The sequence below is a fragment of the Belonocnema kinseyi genome, chromosome 7 (assembly GCF_010883055.1).
Source record: "Belonocnema kinseyi isolate 2016_QV_RU_SX_M_011 chromosome 7, B_treatae_v1, whole genome shotgun sequence".
In the NCBI taxonomy this organism is placed as follows: domain Eukaryota; kingdom Metazoa; phylum Arthropoda; class Insecta; order Hymenoptera; family Cynipidae; genus Belonocnema; species Belonocnema kinseyi.
The window spans coordinates 18,570,206-18,578,581 of NC_046663.1; the positions used below are offsets into that span (position 1 = coordinate 18,570,206).

Below are 8,376 nucleotides of genomic sequence, written 5' to 3' on the forward strand. Positions count from 1 at the left end.
AATTTAACTTAACCAAAGAATAATAATTTTCAACGAAATAGTTAGATATTCAAGCAAAACAGATTAATTTTCAAACAAATTGTTACATGTTTAATAAAAAAAATTTGATTTTGAACAAAAAAGACAAATTTTTAACCCAATAGTCGAATTTTTAGTCTAAAAAAAGAACACTTTTTTTTTTTAATGGAATAAATAAACTTTCATTAAAGAAAAGTAATTTTCAATACAAAAATTACTTTTTACCAAAAATCAAATGGTTTTTCAACTAAAATTATGAATGTTCAACAAAAAAAATCAAATATTAACAAAGTAGTTCAACTTTCAACCAAGGAGTTTAATTTTTTAAAAATGTAAAAGCTGATATTTCAATAAAAAAAGTTGATTTTTAATCAATGTAATTTTTATTTACAAAAAAAAGGTTTACACCCAAAAACGAAAATATTCACAAATTTGTCCAATTTTAAACAAAAATATTAATTTTCAGCAAAATAGTTGAATCCTCAACCAGAACATTTTAATTTTCAAATTGTTGCATTATTAACCAAAAAAAAAATTGATTTTCTACAAAAAAGACGAATTTGCAAACCAATAGTTAAATTTTTAGTCTTAAAAAAGATCAATTTTTAAATAAAAATGTAATAAATAAACTCGCATTAAAGAGAATTAATTTGCAATACAAAAAATTAAATATTACGAAAGTGGTTAAACTTTCAACCAAGGATTTGAATTTCCAACTTAAAAAAATTAATTGTCAACAAAAAATGTAATAGATGATATTTTAATAACAAAAGTTTCTTTTTTACCAAACAGTGTAATTTTTATTTTAAAAAATAATGTTTATACCCAAAAAAGAAAATTTTAACAAATTTGTCCAATTTAAAATAAAATACAATATAACTTAAACAAAAAATTATATAAGTAAAAATAATATAATTTTGATTATTTTTACCAAAAAAGACGAATTTTCAACCTAATATTTGAATTTTTAGTTTAAAAAAACCCTTTTTAAACAAAAAGGAATAAATAAACTATCATTAAAGAGAATTGATTTTCAATAAAAAAATTACTTTTTACCCAAAATCAAATGATTTTTCAACTAAAATTATAAATTTTCAACCAGAAAATAATCACATATTAAGAAAGTAGTCTAACTTTCAACCAATATGTTGAATTCTCAACTAAAAAGTATGAATTGTCAACAAAAAATGTAATAGTTAATATTCCAACAAAAAAGTTCATTTTTAACCAAACAGTGTAATTTTTATTTAAAAAAATAATTTTTATAGCCAATGAAGGAAAACTTTAACCAATTTGTTAAATTTTCAACAACAACAAAATGAATTTTCGATTTAAAATATAATAGTTGATATATTAAAAACAAAATATTTTTATTTTAAATAAAGTACAATATAATTTAACCAAAATTTAATAATTTAAACAAAATTGTTGAATCCTTAACCAAAACAAATTATTTTTCAAACAAACTGTTGCATTTTTAACCAAAAAATTTGATTTTCTACAAAAAAAAGACGAATTTTCAACCTAATAGTTGAATTTTTATTCTAAAAAAGATCAATTTTCAACTAAAAATTAAATAAATAAACTTTCATAAAAGAGAATCAAGTTTCAATACAAAAAATTAAATATCACCTAAAATCAAACGATTTTTCAACTAAAATTATGAATCTTAAAAAAAAATAATAATGAAATATTAAGAAAGTAGTTTAACTTTGAACCAATGAGTTTAATTTTCTACTTAAAAATATGAATTTTCAACAACGAGAGATTTTTCAGTCAAGAAAGAAAAAAAAATATCATCAAAAGTGATGACCTTTTAAGCCAAAACAAGAATTTTCAACAAAATGCATAAATTTTTAACCAAAAATGTTGAATTTAAAATCAAGAATCTTAACTTTTTACTAAAAATGAAAAAAAATTAAATACTGTCGAATTTTCAAGCAAAAAGAGTAATTTTCTATAAAAATGTAATATTTGATATTTCAACAAAAAAGTTTATTTTTTACCAAACAGTGTAATTTTTATTGAAAAAAAAATAATAATGTTTACACCCAAAAAAGGAAGATTTACCAAATTTGTTCAGTTTTAAACTAAACCAAAATTAATTTTCGTTTAAAATTATAATAGTTGGTATTTCAAAAAATAAAATATTTCAATTTGAAATAAAATACAATTTATCTTAACCAAAAAATAATAATTTTCAGCAAAATAGTTGAATCTTCAACTAAAACAGATTAATTTTCAAACCAAATTGTTTCATTTTTAACCAAAAAATTTGGATTTTCTACAAAAAAAGGCGAATTTTCAACCTAATAGTTGAATTTTTAGTCTAAAAAAAGATCAATTTTTAACTCAAAATTAAATAAATAAACTTTCATTATAGAGAATTAATTTTCAATGAAAACAAAATTAAATATTACGAAAGTGTTTCAACTTTCGATCAAGGAGTTGAATTTTCAACTTTGAAAAAGGAATTTTCAACAACAAATTTAATAATTGATATTTCAACAAAAAAATTAATTTTTTACCAAACAGTGCAATTTCTATTTATAAAAACAATATTAGGACCCAAAAAAGAAAATTTTAACGAATTTTTTAAACAAACAAAAATTAATTTTCGATTGTGGGTTAAAAGAATATGGAATATGGAGACCATTTTTAAAAAAAATTTTAAGATTTAAAAATTTTGTAGGTAAACTGATTTTTGTCAGGGTGTGAAAAAATGTTCTTGAAATTCATGGAAAATTTTTAAATGATTGTTTTGTAAGGTATTTCAAGAAAAAATCGAAAAAAAGATCACAAAAAATTTTGAGTTATTTCCTAAAATTTTTTAAATGCATGAAAGATTTTAAAGAAAGATTTGTCAATTTTGCCCTATCACATAATTTTACAAAAAAGTGTTGTAAGTTTAAGAGATATTCAATAGTTTTGAAATGATTCAAAAATAATTAAAACTTGTAAAGATTTGTTAAGAATTTTGTAAAGTTTCACAAAAATGAAAGACATTTTTTCAGGTTCCTAAGAAAAATTAAAATAATTTTTTATTTCGAAAAATTATTTGAAAAAGATTTTTGAAGATTTCAAAAATAGTTAAAGAAGAATCGGAAAGATTTTAAGGAAATTTTTTTAATCTAGTAGAATAATTTAAAATAATTTAGAAATCAGAAGGTTTAGAAGGCCTGAAAAGATTTAAAAAAAAAAAAGAATTTTTCTTGTATTCATGTCAAAATTTTAGATGATTTTTTATTTTGAAAAATTAACTTTAAGAGAAAATTGAAAAAGGTTTTTAAACATAACAAACGATTTCTTAAAATTTCTCAAAATATTTTAGAAGATTTTAAAGCAAAATGTTTCAATTAGCAAGATTGCAAAATAAAAAACCAATTTTAATTTTCCCAGGATTTTTAAAAAGCTTATTTTTTTATTTTCTAGAAACCTTTTTCAAAAATTTACATTTTGTTTAAAATGATTTGAAATATTTAAAAATTTCAAATTATTCTTCTAACAATTCCCAAAACTTTTAAACCTCCTAAATGACTTTTTAAATTATTGGAAAATTTCCAAAAATTTTATTAAAATTCTGAAAGACTAAAAAAACTGTCTTAACATCTTTCAAAATCTTTTGTAATCTGAAAAAAAATTTTAATGTCCTCTCAAAAATTATTTTTCAAAATAAAAAATCAGTTCAATTTTTCTCAAGAATTCTATGGAACTGTTTTGAAATATTTTCAGATTGTAAATTAATTTTTAATCTTTTTAAACATTTCTAAATGTCTTAAACTTTCTCGCATTTTTTTATAGACCTTCGTAAACTTGATAATTAAAAGATTTTGCTTAAAAATCTTTTCTATTCTTTTTCGAAATTGTAGAAAATAATTTAAAATCTTTTGAAATTTTTGCCATGAGAAAATTTTTTAATTGAAAATTTTAATACAAAATTTTATATAAATTTAACACAATTTTCTGAACTTTTAAAATTTCCAAATCATCAAAAATATATGATATTTTTGAAACTAAGAGATTTTTGAATATGAATTAAAAACCGTTTAATTTTTGCAAAAAAAAATTTGTAACATAATAGCTGAAGTTTCAAATAAAATAAATTAATTGTTACGAGGTGCATAGTAAAGCAAAAGGAATACATTTTTTTCAAAAGAGATGAATTTTTTACAAAACAGTTTAATTTTTTTAACAAAAAGATGATTTTTTAACAAAATATATGCATTTTTTTACAAATAATATCAATTTTCTACAAAAAATACAAATTTAAAAAAAGAAAGTAGAATTGTCCACCAAAAAAGATAAATTCTCGAACCAGAAAGACGAATTTGCAAACAAATAGTTAAATTTTTAACAAATAAAAAAAGTTTTCTTGAGATAATGCAAAAAGATTTTTCAAGATTGCATATTTTTCGAAAAATCATCGATTTTTTTTATTGCACAGAATTTTGCAGGATTTTTGGAAAATTCGAGTCATTAAAAAAACCATTTAGGACTTTTAGAAGTTTAAAAAATAAATACCTTTTAAATTGACTCGAATTATTCATAAAATTTTTACAAATCTCTGAAAATTAACAAAATTGCCCTTAAATCTTTCAAATTTGTTTCGCCATTTATAGAAATTTTCTGAAATGTTTTTAAGCCTTTCTATATTTTCTTTAAAAGTATCTCAAGAAATTTTTTTTATTTTCCTGAAGCCTTTCAAACTTGTTGAAACGTTTCGAAAAATTTGTCAAAACCTTCAAAAATTTAAATTTTGTTTTCAACTTTTATAAATCTTTATAAATTTTAAATTACTTTTCTTTTATAATTTCCAAAACATTAACAACTTCTAAACATTTTTTTTAAATTATTCGAATTTTTAAACAAATTTTATAAATTCTGAAAATATATCAAATAGTACATTTTTCGTTCAGAATTTATCTTTTGTTTAAAAATAATTTTTTGGACTTAAGAATCAAAATTTTGATTGAAAATTCATCTCTTAGGTTGAAAAATGGTTGATTTTGTTAAAAATTCGTCTTTGCTTTGCTTCTATTTTTTTAATCTTTAAATTTAATTTAATCATTCAATTTATGGTTGAAATTTTTTTTTCGGTTAAAAATGAATAATTTTTGTGGAAAATCTAATTATTGTAGTCAAAGATTCATCATTTTAGTTTAAAAAAATTAACCCTTTTTCGTTAAACATTAATTTCATTAACTGCAAATTTAACTGTTTAATTTTTTGTTCACAATTGATCTTTTTTTGGTTGAAAATGCATTTATTTTTTGGAAAATTCGTCTTTTTTGGTAGCAATTAATCTTTTTGGTTTATAATTCGACTATTTCAGTTGAAGATTCTTTCGTTCATTTGTTTAAAAATCGTTTTTGTTTGAGGTTGTTTAATTTGGTAGAAAATTTAATAATTTTCTTAAAAATACATCAAGTTTGGTTAGAAATTGTTTACAGTTCTTATTTTAGTCATTTGGTGTTAGTAAGTGAAATTGGCATCTTCTTCTGGGAATTTTTCTTGAAAAAAACTAACTTTTCGGGTGAAAATTCAACTCTTTTTTTGTTGTTGAAATTTTTTTTTTTATTTTTAAAAATTCACATGCTTTGGAAATTTTTTTATCTTTATTGGATAAAAATTCAACTTTTTGTTTGAAAATTCAACTATTTTTTTAAAATTTGTATTTATTTAATTAAAAATCTATCAACTGGAATCTTTTTTGGATGAGAGCTCAACTTTTTTTTTTTTATTTAAAAATTGTTCTGCTTGAAGAGAAATTTCATCTTTTTTTTGATAAAAATGCAATTTTTTAATAGACAATTCAACAATTTAGTTAAAAAGTCATTCTTTTTGGATAAAAATTCGCCTTCTTCTATGGAAATTTTTTTTAAAAATAAAAAACGCATTTCTATTTTAAAATGCTTTTTTTTTTAAATTCATTTTTTAACAAAAAAAGTAACTTCTATTTTTTTAAGATTGACCTTTTTTTTACTGAAAATTCGCATTTTTTGGTAAAAAAAAAATTCAGTTTGAAATTTCTTTTTTGTTGAAGTCATATTTAGAATTCTTTTTTTTTGCTGAATAAATTTCATTCTTTTTTTATTGGAATAGAAACTATGACACTTTTTCGTTGGGAATTTGTCTTTTTAGGTTGAATATTCAACTAGTATGTTAATAATTCAGTTATTTTGTTGGAAAACTATCTTTTGTAATAGAAAAGACTTTTTTTTTTAATGAATTAATAAATTTGAAAATTTTTTAGTTTGTATATGAAATACTGTTTTATTCCATTTATAAAATATTGTATGTTAAAAGTATTACTTTCATTAAAATGCTAGTATTTGAGTATTAAAGTTTAATTTTGAAGCAAGAAAGACGAATTTTCAACTAAAAGATATGAATTTTCTAACAAATGTGGATTTTTACATCAAAAGGATTGATTTTTTATCCAAAAATACAAGTGTACAATAAATCAGTTGAAATTTTAATAAAAAAATATTACTTTTTAAGAAAATAGTTGAATTTAGATTAATCCTAGACTAAAAATATAATTTTTTTAAAAATAAAAATAATTATCTGTCAATCAAAAAGGATCAATTTTGATCAAAAGAACATGAATTTTTGACAAAACAGTTGAGTTTTCAACAAAATAGTAAAATTTTTAGCCAAAAGATGATATTTTTTTTAGCAAATAGTTTAATTTTCCACCCGAAAAGACGATTTTTTAATTAAAAGAGAATTTTCAATCCAGAAAGGATGGATTTTCGACAAAAAAGAAATATAACTTTTTAACAAAATAGTTGAAATCAGATTAATTCTGAAAAACAAATATATTACTTTTTTTGTTTTTGATAAAAAGAACTAACTTTCAATCAAAATAGATTTTTTGAACCAAGAGGTTAATTTTTAACAAAAAAGGTGACTTTTTAAGAACCTAGTTCAATTTTCAATAAAATAAATAAACTTTCAACCAATTTGTAGAATTTTAAACTCAACGCCAAAAACAGAATAGTAGACTTCTTAATAAAAATTATTACCGCTCAAATATAAAAGGTGAATTTTCAACAACAACAAAAACAGAATTTTCTACAAAAAGATACATTTTCAACAAAAAAATATGAATTTTCAATTAAAAAAAGGAATTTTCTACTAAACAATATAATTTTTTGACCAAAAACTATTACTTTCTAACCAAATACTTTAATTTCCAATAAAATAGTTAAATATTTAACTAAATAGTAGAATTGGCAACCAAAAAGTAGAATTTTGAACCAAAAAAATGATTCATTAAAAATTTCACTCCTTGGTTGAAAGTTGAACGAATTTTGTTTTTTCATTTTTTTTTCGTTGTAGATTCATGGTTTCAGTTGAAAGTTCGTTTTTTTTTATTAAAGTATTTAATTAAAAATTCTTTTTATTGTAAAAAAGGTTCTTTAAACTGCAAATTCAAATATTTTGTTTAAAAAGTCAACTGTTTAATTGTAAATTAACATTTTTGTTGTTATTTTATGTTCTCGCTTTTTAAAATTAAATTGTTTTATAGAGAATTAGGCTTTTTGGCTTGAAAATTCAACAAATTGGCTTAAAAATGCTTTTTTTGTTGTTGAAAATTCGTCTTTTTTAGGTAGAAAATCAAATTTTTTGGTCAAAATCAAATCATGTTGAAAATATAGAAAATCTAACTGTTTTTTTTATTTTTAACCAAAATTTTGTTGTCGAAATATCTATTATCTACCATAACATTTTTTGATAAACATTAATCTTTTTTTGTTGAAATGGAAAATTAATTATTCTCAATAGAAATTCGTTTGCCTAATTTTTTGGTAAAAAGTTCAACTTTTATGGTTTAAAAATGCAGACTATTCATCTTTTTTGCTTGAAAATTCAACAATTTAGTAACAGATTTTACTATGTCGTAAACAATAAAATGGTTTTGTAAAAAAAATAGGTTTAATATTTTTTAATGGAAAATTAGTTCTCAGTGGAAATGTAAATACTCCATTTTAATCGAAGAAAAAGATTTTTGGTCATCTCCCAATTTACAAATTGTTCGTTTCTCTTATTTAACATTTGTTTATCACCTATTTGCAACCTATTTTAGAAAAAAATGTCACCTATTCACCTTTTTGGATGATAATAGCTACTGTGATGACTGTAACTGATTAATAAAAAGTCGGAATTTAAAAGGAACAAAAAAGAATTTAATGGTGAATTATTAGTCGTCATTATTATCGTCCTCTGTGTTACGATGCGCTCCTCGGTCGAATCGTGGATGGAAATTACCCCCACCATACCTACCGTTTGGGAGCCGCAAAACAGAAAGTGCATGATTACCACTGTGAGTTCGTATGTAAGCCGAAAATGCAC

General features: G+C 20.8%; 1 protein-coding gene across 1 annotated transcript in view; it reads right to left on the reverse strand.

Annotated features, from left to right (window-relative positions):
- Nucleotides 1–8,376, reverse strand: part of LOC117176356 — a 10,082-nt gene that overhangs the window by 951 nt on the left and 755 nt on the right. The window lies entirely within an intron of this gene.